A 15,711-nucleotide genomic window follows, 5' to 3' on the forward strand; every position below is an offset into this window, starting at 1 on the left:
TGAACTGGTACTTTTTGAGTTTGCCGCTGCTTCCTCCCACAGCTCAAAGCAAACCGATTGCTAATGCAACTTATTCTCAGCGCTTGAGAACCTAATTCTCAGCGCTCCTTCTTCCGCGTCTGAGGTATGCCATTTCGGGCTCCCTCATGTTGACGTCTAAATTGCTTCTGGAGTGACCAACGTACGATGTCGTGACGTGAGCTTCTCCAAGCTCATCTTGTTTACTATCTGAATCTGAAAATAGATGGTTTACTAGACCATCGGATGCTTATCGTGGCAATTAAGCGGTGACGATAAGTGTGGTATTCTGAAAGACATATGCACAAGTGATGCAGCTTGAAGGGGAACCGCGTGAAGCGGGCCCGGACCTCTCTCTGAAAATGAATTTATGATACAAGAAAATACCATTCATTGCCACGTTGGCTTATTGAACTACCATTAAAATAATAAATTTCTGTTTGGGCGCGCAGAAGTTTATGTTGATCATGAATCTATAACCTATAAACTTCGCCAGCGCCATCCCGCAGGGATGCCGAGGATGACCAAGGCTCATTCTTCGTGACTACTCTAGTGCATACAACGGCTCTTGCCATCTGTATATCATCGGGAGGTTCCTGCGCCGGCGCCCGCTCTCTGTGTTCTTGCGTCAACAGAGCCGCACAGCACGCATGACTCTCCCAAGGATCGTCTCATTTAACATCTAGTTTACTTGGTACTCCACCCCGGCCATTCACGGACCCCACTGGAGGGCTCTGGGAGTCCTTCATGGATCATCGTCACGCTCTCCTCGCGGACGCTGCTTATAACTAAAGGGGACCTTAACCTAAAGGCGAGCACGACTCCTGCGTGCGTGATCCCATGAGTCTAGCACGAATTTAATCAGAGACTATCCAGGTCCACAACGCTACAGCTCAACTCCAAACTTGCATCTGCCTCTAATGTTAAATTTTGTGACGTGTTGAGTTACACATCTTGATGACCGGTCTTTATGCCGAGTCGTTATTTCCGAAAATTATTAATTCTAAATGCTTCCAGCTTATGCGGAATAAGTAACCACAAGCGTTCATATGTATTGGACAATATGAATTATTAAGCTAGTAAGAGTTGGTTCTTGAGGTCCCCACTTGAGTTTGCTTGGTCGCGCACCCTAAAAATTTGATAGAACGGACTTTTCCAGTACCTTCCTATCAACAGTCATATCACAGCGCCAGGACACACTGCTTTTCCCAGCTGGATTGACCCTCTCCCAATTACACGACTCACAACACAGAGTCCGGTGTGTAATTAGAGAATTGACCAAACAAACAGAGCAAGTGAGACTAGACCTCGCAGTTGTTTTTCTCACAGCTGCCAATCTCTTATACTAAATGCTTTAATTAAGCTATATTTACAAGTTTACAACATCTTAGTGTCCTTCATAGCGATTTCATCTGTATCGTGAGATCGGGTGTACATCTCTGGTACAGATCTCGTTGCGTGTTCGCAACATCAAGGTTACATTGTTGGAAGAGACACACTCTTTCTACGGAGTTGTGTCGTAAATTCCATATGCATGACTTACATGCAAGCTCTACGTTTACAATAGTTGGGAAACATTACAAAGAGGTCAACTTAACTTTCATCTGGTATTCACAGCACAGGCTGTGACGCAGCACGTCTCAGACCAGCAGGAGTTCAAGCGTATTTCATGGCCGCAATGGTGCTCATTACTTGCTGTCTATCCCCTGTGGATCTCTACGTTACTGCTAGCACACGAAATCATCGTCCAGATGTAACATTATGTTGAATACAGCAATTCTGAAATTGATAACAAACTTTTGTATGCAAAACAAACAACATTTCTTACATTAGTTAGGCTTATCTTGTTACGTAGAAACGCAACTATAGTATTTCTTAACAATAATATGAGAATTCATTTTTTTATAAAAAATAGAATCTTATACATTTTCATCGTGCATACCGCACAATAATTTTCACATAGTGAGTACAGTTTTTCTATGGTATTCCCATCAGGTATGGATGTCTTTGAACAGACATATTTGTGCTCTTTCCATATTGAAAGAATTTACATTTTGCTTATAAATTACTAGCAAGTATGATCATCTTGTGATTCAAGTGTACTTGTTAAGACATAAATATGGATTTTAACCATAGTTTGTGTGGCAGAGACTGCTACATTATTTTTGTAAGTACCATGATCAGGTGATGATGGTACGTTTGCAGTTGCATTTTAACTACATTGTTAAATGCTAAATTATAGTAAATCTAAATTATATTGTTAAATACTAAGGGGACGGCACATGTTACCCTATTTAATAATAACTAAATCCCGGTAAGGTAGATCCTTCATCGATACGATGCAGAACGCCATATTGCGGGTGTCTCTCAGTGAAACATAATGAATGCCGTGTACCTTGGAGGGGTACATAACTTTGTAAGTTGCAAGACAACCATTCGTGTCATTCCTTTACTGATGTTCCAAGAGACGAGACAGCTTTGGTGCTATCATGTAAAACATGAAAGTTTGAACACTTATTTAACTATACTTATTATCGAAATGACAACACAGTACATAGAAGGCGCTTGATGTTACCATCCAGCTTGTGTCGAACGCAGAGGAAACTGTTGTTCGAATTCGGTACAGACATGTGTACTTAGTGCGAAGGATAGGTTATATGCTATCGCTGTACAATATGATCGTACGAGTACTTCGTTCACTATACTTATATTGAAGTGACAATACAGTATGTAAACAAAGACCGCTAGATGTGTACATCTAGCATGTGTCAAACACAGAGGAATCTGTGGTATGACCATCACCCCTTTCGCCAAATGACGAAGAAGAGCATGAATGTCCTCCCTTGGAGTTCGTGGGCACGGATATACATTGCTTGGAGCTTACAAGGCAACTTGAACAAATGCAATTTTCCAGGATTAGACGCAGAGCGACGTCCGTTGTCTGGGAATCATAGGTGATCCGAGGCAGTTGGGAGTGCAACCACAGAACTCTGCAAGGAACGGGGTGGTCAAACTAGACACATATGACATATCAGGGAAGAAGATTGACTGTGGAAAAGGGGTTCACATCCACCTACCATGTGAAGTGCCCGTGAAAATGCACAGACGGCTAACATGGAGACCTTATGTGTTATGACACGATAACGGTTCCGTTAGTATGTTACTTACAATGGTGCGATCAAAACGCACTTTACTTAATTTATGGATGTTTATGCCTATGGGACAACACACACAAAAACTTAAGTAAATAAACATGTAAGTAAAATTAATTCAGACTTTGAGACATCAAGAAGATTCTCTCAGTAGGTGGAATAATATCCTAGCAACATTTGATGTGCGCTTGGAAATATTATTAAGGACTACTTGCACTGAAACGACGTGCAAATTTGCATTTGTTAGTGGTTAGTAGTGATGTACCTAGTGACACTACTAGATTTTCATGCTTCCTGCATGTGAAATCTGTGTTACGCTAGAAATGAGGAATAGACAAGTCTTTTTGAAACAATGAAGACCAAATCGATGCTTGTTTATGTAAGGTCTCACCAGTTGTGCTGCTGGCTGTCTGCTTTTAGCACACTTGACTGGCTCGAGAAGACGAGTGGACAAAGTCAGCGACAAGTTAACGGGAATGTGTAATCATTAATTGCACATCCTGAACATTGTGTTTCGCGACGAGTGTAAACTTGAATGAGAAGTATTGGACTTGGGACTCGCATTGTCAATTACCATAAATGTTAAATCGATCCATGGTGAATTGACCCGAGTTACGTAAGTAAGAAGAAAGAGATTGAATTGCGCACTGTGACTTTGGTGATGTTCGCGCACACCGTAGGCAGGCACAAAGTGACGCAAGTCGAAACCACAAGTTGTATATATGAGACTGGTCCTCTGCAGCAAACAGAGAGCAGTAATACACCCCTTCAACACATTACTTCCCTTGGAATGTGATAGTGACCATGGAGCAAAAGATGAAAAATGAAAACTGCATTTAGTGAGATTTCCGTTTTCATCGAAATCTCACACAATTCCGCACCCTCACTTGAGCGAAAATTTGCTCACCTATCTAATTCCTTCCAACACAAACAACCACTACTTTGATTCTCCCTGTGAACGCAATGGTCAATGTAGTTGGACCAAGGTTTCACTGTACTTAACTTAACGACAAAGTCTTATGTTGAAAGACTTATGTCAAATTATACTAGACTTATGTATATGACAAGGCACAATATGAAGTAATACATCTAACGATGATGTTGGACGAGACAATTATTAACTAATATTTGGCGATGTCCTTTATATGAAATCGACCTAACGGCTTACCATTCAGATCACCTAATTCATAAACCAACGGAGAGATCTTAGTTAAAACTATATTTTACTCCATGTTTAAGAAAGATCTCCCGTTCAATGAATTTTATGATAGGTGTTGCTGTAGCTTTTCTAAGTGGGTGTAACCACACATATTTAGAAAAGACGTCGACAACTGAGAGAATATGCATGTATCCCTCCTTCGATTTTGGTAGAGGCCTTATCAAGTCAATCGACAATGATTGCATCGGGCGGTCGACTTCCTTCGGATTCGACATAAGTCCCGCCGGTGCATTAGTTGTGTGTTTATATGCTTTGCATATAGCACAACCCTTAATGAATAACTTCACATCTCTGTAAATCCCTGGCCAATAGAACAGTGAGGAAATGCGCTTGAAAGTTTTGAATGTGCCAAAATGCACAGAAGTGTTTCCACTATGAAACTCTGAGATCAGTTTTGTTCTATCCGCGCCCTTGACGCACTCTTTCCAATTAGAGTCATCAAGGGGCAGATCTCCTGCCTTGAACCTGAGTAATTTATCTCCCTCAAATTTGAATCTCGGGAATTTTTCTGGGTGAGACTTCACGTTATTGACTAAGTTCTCGAACCAAAGGTCCGGTGGGTCTGCAGTGTTGCTAGCACTAACAGATGAAATCACGACTGGATTTCTTGATAATACATCAGGGACGGTGTTAAGCCTTCCTGGACGATGTTTTATTGAGAAGTCATATTGTGAAAGTCTCGCTGCCCAGCGAGCGAGCCTACCCTGTGGGCTTTCAAGCGTCGTTAACCATTTTAAGCTGGCGTGATCAGTGATTACCGTAAACTTATTTCCCTCTAGGTATCTCCTAAAATGAAATATACTGTCCAAAATAGCTAGTAGTTCTAGTTCAGTGGTCGTGTAGTTGCGTTGAGGCTTTGTTAAGGTGCGAGAGTAAAATGCAATCGGGTGCTCGCCATCAGAAAATTCCTGCGTGAGGACCGATCCTAGCCCTAGGTTAGAAGCATCACAATGTAAAGTGAATGGACTAGCGAAATCAGGACATGCCAAGACTGGGGCTGAGGTCAGTGCGAGTTTGAGTGCCTCAAACGACGCCTGAGCCTCATCTGACCAAGTGAACGCGGAAGCTCCCTTGCGCACACTTGTCAAGCCTGTCAAAGGACTCGCTACCTTGGCAAAGTTGTCTATAAACCTCCTGTAATATGAACACAGTCCTAAAAACGATTTCACGTCCCGAGAATTCTTGGGAACGGGAAAGTTCCTGACGCTGTCAAGTTTCACTGGATCACAGTGTAATCCCTCCTCATTTACTACATAACCTAGGTATTTTAGTTCTTTTCTGCAAAATTCTGATTTAGAGAAATTTATAGTCATGCCTGATTGTTTAAACTTTTCAAAAACGCGATCTAGTAACTTCATGTGGCTATCAAAGTCTTCAGATACCACTATCACGTCGTCAATATAACAGAAAACCTTGGCCTCGAATTCCGGGCCGAACAAACTGTCAGACAACCTCTGTAATTCCGCGCTCAAGTTTTAGGTACCAAAAGGCACCTTGAGAAACTCAAACAAACCTCCGCGTGGAACCACAAAATTTTTGACGTCGTTAACGTTTGACCATACCATTTCGAGAAAGTAACATAAAACTAGCCAAGTCTTATATACTAAATGGAAAATGATGCGGATGTCTACATCCACACCATAAATTAATTGCTAGCTGTGTATTAGTTATTACATATCTTTTTACGGAATATGAGTATTATTTGTTGCTATACTAAAACGTAAATGCACCAAGCCGCAACGAACAACCACCGACCTAGGTATACACTGATCGAAACTGAGTGAAAAACTGGCACAAAATTTACAGAGAAATACGACAATGAATATCCTAAAATAATCTCACTTTAAAATTATTTTAATTATACTAAGACGTAAGTACAATTGGATCACTATATTCTTAACGGAATGTTCCGGAATGATTTTGCATTATAACAAAACACGGTACGGCACTGTGAAGTTTTGTGAAAAAGAAAAAAAAACTTACACACAACTTACAGAGAAATACAATAATAATTATCCTGAAATAATTCCATTGTAAAATTATTCTAATCCTACCTATGACTAAACATAGCATGACGTAACTACAATGACATCACACAATTCTTAACCGAATATTCTGGAATGACGCGCACTACAAATATTAAAACACTCGAAATTAATTACGGCACGGCGCAAAGGAAAAAATCCTACGCGAGTCGGTGTGACTTCTGCCCTTTTCTGGCAAGAGGTGAGCGCTCGTGAATTTTGTAACAAAAAGTTGTTACGAAATTTCGATTTCCACTGAAATTGTTTTTTGGATCGAACCAAAATAAATTCTACCATTTATTTGAGGACGCACAAGATATGCTATGTGACCAAATGGAAACAATAGTCTGACTATCTTGTAAGTTTTCATTCAAGCTAATCTTTTTATAGACGAGAATTCATTTAAGTAATTGCAGGAAGACTTAGCTTTGATTGAGAACGTCGAACATCGTCGTGAACTGGAAGGCCACGTGACTTCTACGTCTTATCCAACATCCTTCAGAAGCGACTTCACGTTCCTCCAACGTGAAAAATCCTAGAGTGCCTCCTGGGTGTATGGCAGGGAATGAAAATAAAAACGTCCTCTCCGTCGTCTTTCACCATTAGTCTCAAGTTTCCTGACTTGATTATGATGATCGATATCCACGAACATGTGCTTTTCAATAAATTCTATAACAGTATATTGGAAGGCACAACATGTTAATTATACAAAAGCGCGTTAAATGATTAACGCAAAAGTTATAAGTGTGCATGGATTGCACAGATAAACGTGGATGTGAGGCGGATGTTGGATTCTAACCAACCATCCATGCGGGTAGAAAGCGGATATGCTCCCTCAAAAACTTCACACTCGTTCACAAAATCACGTGTCGTCACTTATTTGATCGTGTCAAATAAATAAAAATTAATTTCCACAATGCAGAAACATTTTCAAAACCACACTAATGTTACTATTATCAATACTAAAACTGAGTAAAGTTAACTAAGTTACTATGGCAGAGCGCAAGTAATGTGCGTCCTGCTATTGTGAATGTTCAACCAGAAGTCCCCGCATCTTTTTCAAGAAAGCGCGCAGTCGCTCACTTCTGGTATACCCAACCACAAATGTTCCGTAATTATAGAACATTCCAGAATCGCTCGGCTAACTAGACAAAATGCACTACGGAAGAAATACATACAAATATAACATATAATATGATTGAATGCTGGTGACAAAAACTCTCGCAGGGCACAGGAAACATGAAACCAACTTCACCGTCCAAATCGCGTTGGAGGCGCAAATGTAACATATAGGAAAAAATGACTAATTTGTTATCAAAGGGAGTGGATCCGACCGCTATTTGGAGCAGCTAAACCCACGCCGGGAAGCAACTCCCTTGGCGTGGATTCCCAGACTCACCAGGAGTCTGGAGTTAGGCTTGCACGTTTCCTTCAACCTTTGAGGTACCCCCGTCCAACAGGGTTCTCACAGGAGCGTCTCCGTCACCAGCAAATGACACTAACCTAGACACAATTTATAATTACATATTTACATGCATCGAGCCCTCCTCAACGTCCTTCCATTTCCAAGTCCAAGGGGTGTATTCCCGGGTGAAGATGACACTAGCACTGTACCCTTAGACACGGGTATGGAAATATGCCATCCATTGTTGAAGCGTGTGCTCCTAACACGACCGCGTTGCGCGGCACGAGCGCGTCCGCCCCGTAGAACGTTTCGAACCAGAAGAAGGAAGTTGCCTCCCACGCACTCGTGTTCTCCCCCCGCCGCTACGTCCCCCCCACCTTGTCTGCTCCGGCCGTTGATTATTTGCAGCCAGCATGAGTTTGGTGTTGCCAGTTAAGAAAGTATATTTATGGTTTCTTTAGGTGACAAGTTCATCGCGTTACATCATGCAAGTTGTAAGGTCGCATGCATGAATCAAAAATGTTCGTAAGCGTCTGAATGTTTACACGACAGTTGGTAATGTTCAAATTTGCGCCTGCGTAGTAGAACAATAGTGGTGAAAATGCCGGAAAAAAACGAACGCGCAGACTCATTTTGAGGTTAACCGATTTTCACGACCTGTCAAATAATACTATATAATGTCTTGTTTACTCTGAATAAGATTGGCGAGAAAGCATTTTGACGGGTAAAGAGTTAGATATTATTGCAATAGTTTAAAATACACACTATTGCTGCAAGTAAATCCATGCACGTTTACTAAATGGCGCTATAAGCCTCGAATACCTATGTAAGTATATAATTTATAGCATTGGCTAGTATATAATTAGATTTGAGTTCAATTTGATATTTTACGCAAATCGCATATTGCCATATCAGAGAAATAGATCGACCATTGGTATTAAGATGAGTAATCACGTAAAAAATGAAGAAATGCATGCGTAGATTATCGTCAAGTCTGAACGCAAAACATCCGTATGTTTTCAGCACACTAAACTTTGTAAGTCATACTTATTTATTTTCATTGAATTAAGAATACAATAATTTGCAGATGGTGGTGGTTAGTTTTTACAATTCAATTAAACCCTAAACCAAAAAATAATAATAATTTAGGTATTTATATTTATTTGTTTTCATTGATTAAGGATACATATAACAGCTAGAGTCTGTATTCTATAAACTAGCGTACACGTCACACGAAACGCAATGTGCCATTGCGTTCAACTATTGCAAGTTTTCACTGGGCAGTAACGAGATGGATGCTGAAGCGGGCTGGGAAGGAGGGAACCGCACGCCAGCTTATAGAAGACATACTCTGGTGTTGGTAGTTTTTTAAAATTCATTAGGCCCTCAAAAACCAAAACATAATCGATAAAAAAAATCTTCCATTTATAAAATACCTAGGTATCTAAAATAAAAATAATATATGGTTTAATGGCATAATTTTAGATGTCTTATTGATAAACGAATATTTTCGATTATTATTTACTTTGGCTTGGATTAGACAGGCTTAATTGAATTTAAAAAACTAACAAACACTTTTTACACATCGTACCTTTAGTTCAATGAAAACCAATATTTTTGACATACGAAGTTTAGTGTACTCTATGACGGATCTCAACAGCCTACATCCACCCTTTGCTATATTTACCAGTATCAGCTTGATTCGAATATCAAACCGTCTTCAAAATTTCAAATACGGACTCATTCTATACAGAATTGTTGGATATAACCATTGACATATTTATTGAAAAACTAACCTCAAATCCCTGACCGGCTTCATAAAAATGTTTGTTCGTAGAATCTATGGCGTCAGAGCTGTTTGATCGCTTTATCGGAACGTCAAGCCAGACGGGACTTCGCGGCCGTTCTTCGATATTATATTCATTGTCTTCTGGTTCCTGCTTTATATCCATTTTTCGACTTAAATTAATTCGTTTTATTCCGTACAGCAGGACAACGTTGTCAGACATGTTTGACAGTTGCCATAGACCAGTGTTGCCCTCTTTTTGTCATCGAATTCTAGCTATGGTAGTCATGCGGTCTCAGCGGGTCTATTCTATTCACAAGACAGCTTTCGGTCCGCTACGGCAGCTAAATAGGATAGGAAAGTGTCGAATCATTAACACTACTTATTGTAACAAATACAATAAGTTAACCGTCTGAACTGTCAATCTTGGTCTAAAAATTATCACAGGGAAGAGAGGTGCTGTTGAAACATGGCACTTATTCTAACAATTTATACCTAACTAAAATATCGTAATTGTTACTATAAGTTAGTGTTAATAATTCGGTACTTTTCTAACTTATGTAGGTGCCGTAGCGGACCGAAAGCAGCCTTGTCTACAGAATAGACCCGCAGAAATGAATAAAAATATTATAGTAGGTAGGTATGTACCTACTATATGATTTGACAGTTAGATAATTTTTATGAGGTACCTTTACATACTCGAACGAAATAAGTACAATATTTTGAACATTGATAAAATGTATTTGTATAACAATTACAAAATAGGTAGGCACGCCAAAAGGATTAAAATTTCGATATTTCTGTCCCGTAAAATTGGTGCAAAGTACCTACTATAATTTTGTTGGTAGGTAATTGTAGAAAATTTGGCAAGCCAAGAAAAAAGTTGGTCGGATAAGGTGAAAACAGGCCTTGACTTTGATATAATAAACACACTTTTATTCTTGTTGTATGAAGACATGTAGATCGTATTTTTTCGACTTGTGGTCTTTTGTGCTGGTCTTTTTTACCCCTTTTTTATGTATTCACTTGCTTTTATATCACTGGTCACATTCTTCTTGCTATCGTTGAAAAAAGCCATTGATTTGATAAATAGGCATTTTTGGTCGGAAGGCGTCCCTCAATAGAACCCGGCCTAGTGATTTTAGGATTTTAGGAAAAACCAAAAACCCTATTGGCAACAGACATGATAGGTCCCTACATGATAGGTATTTTACCGAATGGACCTGACAAAAAAATGGCAACACTCATTTTTAATGTGTGACGTCATGCTATGCTGTCAAAGTGTACCTTTCAACTCAGTCGCTGAGTTGAGTTGCATAGTTATTCAATTATATTCCATTATTATTAACTAACTAACAATGGATATAAAGCGCGAACCAAGCGAGGAAAAATACGATTCAGAAGGACAACGCTTTTATGATGTGCCAATTGAATGTTCAAACTTTCCTGACGACAATATTGATCTAAAACAAGAGAATTTCGACGATGCTGATTGCAGTTTTGAGGTTAGTTTTTGACAGAAGCCGATAAATTAATTTTTATATAATAAGTTTGATAAGGAAATCTTAAAAAATGTGATTGTCATTATTAGCTGCAGTGTTAATTCCAGGCAATAAACATGCTTGTATAACAGTAGGTACTACTTAATATCAACAATTATTGAGTTTCATATGATTGAATTATTAAAACAAATGCACGACCAAGTTGTTGAAGTCGACTTTAAAATTTAAAATGGGATTGTAAATTCTACATAACTGTGTGTGTGTCTCTCTCTTTCTCTTGGTCGTTACCTCATGACCGAAGATCGTGACCACATTTAAATTCCGTTGTCTTCTGAGCGACCAACACAAACATGGACCCTCCAAACTAACCCGCCTCGCACCACACTTTGTCTTAATCGAGCGTATCACGAGACCCTACATTACGTTGGATGTGAAGCATCAGCAGTTGTCCACGCCCAGGTATGTCTCAGGAGTAGATACCCAAGTGGGCTTTGGCTGGGTTTACTGAAAGACGCAATTTAATAATAAAAATAAAAGTACTATAGCAGAGAAGGGCACGGAGACTTGACAAAAAAGAATAGATTTAATGATATAAATAAGATACAAAGTTAAAACATTACAGACAAAGAAACTATGTGAAGAGATCTTCATGTCCGCAATAAGACGCTGCAATTTTTTTAAATGCAATATAAGTGGACATTGTGGCGACCATTTCGGTCGGCCCGATGGGCCCAACAGCTGATTGAACCAACTTTAAGCATATCTTCTCTCCCTGAGCTTCTCTTCTGAGCGTTCTCATCTGTCCATTCTGTCCACAGTAAGTTCATTCACTTGATTGCTCCAGTGCGCCGACCCTGTCTTCTCCTTTGCCTTCTCTGGAGACTACTCAAAACCACCAGCATCCAGGTTATGCGGTCCGCACCGAACAGTATGTCCATATAACCTGAAGATGGCTCAGACATATTGTGGAGAGCTGTTAGTTTATCTGTAATGTTTGGATAATCGACTGCTTCATCCTGTGCTCCGTCCAAGAGACATGAAGCGTTCAGCGCCTATACTACATCTCACTACCGCATCTCTCTTGCCGTCAGGGTCCATGATTCGACAACGTACATAAATTTGGAGGACACCAATATTCGCAAAAGCATAACTATTTTTAACATTTTATAAATCAGCGCATCAATTCATACACAAAGCTGCTATCGACACCTATCTAGGGTACCTAGTTTATCATGTTTTTATATTGAAGTAGGTATTATAATTGTTACACAAAGTATGCCGTCTAAAAGTGTTAAAAATTGTCAATATCGCTCTAAAAGTTAACACAGCCAAAAGAATTGCTGTTAAAACATAGCACTTCTTGACATTTCAGACGAATAACTTCTTGTAACAATTAACCGCCTCATTACATACATATGATAAACTACCCTCGAATTGGCGCAAAATTCATGTCTTGCGTGAATTTTATATCATTTATTATATTATTACATTAATAATTATATTATTTGCAGAAGCTTGAAAACGATCTGATCAATTTGAAGTCTGAGAATGATAATGAGGCAGTCGTCATCAAAGAAGAATTTGTTGACAACGCAATTAGCCTAATTATCAACGAGAATCCTCAACCAGGCTGCTCTTATTCAAAATACAGGCCAGATCAGGTACGTTCAATTATAAAGTTTATTTTTAAGCTCGACAGAACTTTAAATAGTAAAAGTAACACACGATAACTTACTCTATTTAATCATTTTTACACATTTTTTTTTACTTTTAAACAATTAATTGTTAAGCCAACAAGTACCTATCTAACCGATATTAGGGAAAAAATCATGTTTTATGTATTTTAATATAATTGAATTGATAATACCAACTCTATGCTTTTTACAGATCTCTACTCAGCAGTATTTCACAGTGCGTTACAGTAAACCACTGGACATCATGAGAAAAGATACAGTTGACAATAAACTGGTCAACAATAAAATAGCACATGCAACCAATTACGTCATAGATATGACAAAACACCATTCAGAGATAACAATAGATGAACAAAACATCAAAAATGAAGTTGAGAAATTATACGTGCAAAAGGAAGTTCGAATTATGTTGAGAAGAGTTACATATTTTCCGCGTAACTTTATTTGCAATGATTGTTGTGGAGTGTTTGGTTCTGTAAATCATCTAAATAGTCATTTCAATTCGTGCATGAAGTCTAAGCAAATTGAGTCATATGACACACATACTGGCGAAAAACACAGTGAATGCAATGATCGATCATATAAAATATCGAAGCGTGGTATTCAGAAGGTATATATTGGTGAAAAACTACATCAATGCGATGTATGTCTTAAAAGTTTTCAGCGAATTGATAATCTTAGAATACACAAGAAAACACATACTGGCGAAAAACCTCATCAGTGCGATGTGTGTTTTAAAAGATTTCTACAAACGAGTGATCTCAAAAAACATAAAATGACACACACTGGCGAAAAACCACATCACTGCGATGTGTGTTTTAAAAGATTTCTGCAAATTTGTAGTCTTAAAATACATAAAATGACACATACTGGCGAAAAACCACATCAATGCGATGTATGTTTTAAAATTTTTCAGCGAATTGATAGTCTTAGATCACACAAGATGACACATACTGGCGAGAAACCACATCAATGCGATGTGTGTTTTAAAAGATTTCTGCTGAATGGTAATCTCAAAAAACACAAAATGACACATAAAAATAAAAAGCCACATCAATGCGATGTGTGTTTTAAATTTTTTCAGCGAAAAATTGACCTCAAAAACCATAAAATGACACATACTGGTGAAAAACCACATCAATGCGATGTGTGTTTTAAAAGATTTCTGCGAATTTTTAATCTCAAAAAACATAAAATGACACATTAATGCGATTTTTGCATATATAAATGTACGAAGCTCAGTAATCTTAAAAGGCATAAATTTAGACATTCGAGTGAAAAACAATAACAGTTCAGTTTGTTGTTACTCAAAAGGGTATATTGTTGTTTGCTATCAATTTGTTACATCGATCACAACTGAAAACAGCCTAGCCAGCCTTACTTATAACATTTTTAATTTTTTATAGTAATCCTAATGCAACTACTAGCAATGAAGATGTTTTAAAAGAGTATGTGGTATAATTTTTAATGTATATCCCTTTAAATTATATTTGTCACTAGTGTGTTATACTAGGATTTGTCGCAAAGTTAATGATATTATAAAATAAAATGAGTTAAAATTGTAATGAACAATCTAATATAGTTAAAATGAAATGCCAGCTAGTTTATCGATAGAACATGAATTATAGTACTTTTTAATCTCAAAGCGTATTGACTCGGCTTTCGGTTAACTTGAACTTTCTGCAAGGAATGCCTCATCTCATTTCTCTCTTAACTTTAATAAAATGCCATTTGTAACCTCGTTTGTAATATGAAAATATAATATTTGGGCGCCTTTATAAAGTGTATTTTACAAATAGAATATTTAACAATAAATTAAAAACATTTCGTAGATTGTTAAAAAAGGTATTCAATTATACAAAACAATTACGTTCAACATTTAAATTTTGAAATGATACAGAATAAATAAAAAAAATACAACGTTAAGATATATTCGATTGGTACAGTGAAATGGAGTTTAATTGGTTTTAAATTGTATTTAGCTTTATTTTAAGTTGAAGGCTGCATTTTCAGCTTGGCTGGATCTGTTGTTTGTAAACTTGTCCCCATCCGAAAAGGGAACATCAAAATGGCGTAGAACTGTTATCTAAAGTTAAACCGGAAGACATCCATCCTGTATCGATTCTAATCTTGGAATGTAATGTTCCGTGGGCGGAAATAGTGATTTGGTCCTAACCCCTTCCACATAACAGATTATTGCATCATCTACCAAAAGCGGGAAGAGTTCTTATTGGTTGATTTTTATAACGGTTATTGTTTTAAGCAAGGTTGACACTCATTATCAACAAGGATGTGTCGAATAATATTAATTATTTATTAATTAATTAACGGTATTTATTTAAAGTTGCGTTAAAAGATGAAGACATGTCACATGAAATGTAACATTGTTTATATTTCATGTGACTTAACTATAAGTGTTTATAATTATTTATTTTTCTGTTTTAATTGATTTTCATTATAATACTTTCACTTAAATATAAGTTTAGTTAAAACTAATCGAAACGTCTGCTATTAAAATGCAAAATAATCTGTTTCCTAAATGTTATATTTTTAATATGTTTGTGAATTTATAAAAAAAAGTGTAATCAAAAAAAATGCGGTCCGAAGAGAATCAACTACACTACTGTCATTAAGTTTAGTGGCCTGTTGTTTTAAAAAAATATATATTCAATATATACCTATCTAAAATTAATAAAAAATATATGATGCTATATTGCGATTTTCAATAAGAAACCATAAACCCTAGATGAATAACAGTAACAAGGTTATAACATAATTGTTATTTTTCTTTTTTTTTTTAAATGATTATAGTAAAAAATAAATCAGAACCTTGTTCAATTCAAGTATGCCTACCACCACTTGGTAATCAGACGGAATCGACCAATCAATATAAGAGAAGGTCGGGGCTTTG

General features: G+C 37.6%; 1 long non-coding RNA gene across 1 annotated transcript; it reads left to right on the plus strand.

Annotated features, from left to right (window-relative positions):
* Positions 1-10,874: 10,874 nt before the first annotated feature.
* Positions 10,875-14,698, plus strand: LOC147076631 (uncharacterized). The gene is made up of 3 exons (XR_015069343.1): positions 10,875-11,109; positions 12,618-12,767; positions 12,994-14,698. It is a non-coding gene; the product is annotated as an uncharacterized LOC147076631 (long non-coding RNA).
* The last annotated feature ends 1,013 nt before the right edge of the window (positions 14,699-15,711 follow it).

Source organism: Rhyacophila brunnea, unplaced genomic scaffold (genome assembly GCF_057557595.1).
Source record: "Rhyacophila brunnea isolate RB1 unplaced genomic scaffold, BYU_Rbru_1.0 scaffold_13, whole genome shotgun sequence".
NCBI classification, from domain to species: Eukaryota; Metazoa; Arthropoda; class Insecta; order Trichoptera; family Rhyacophilidae; genus Rhyacophila; species Rhyacophila brunnea.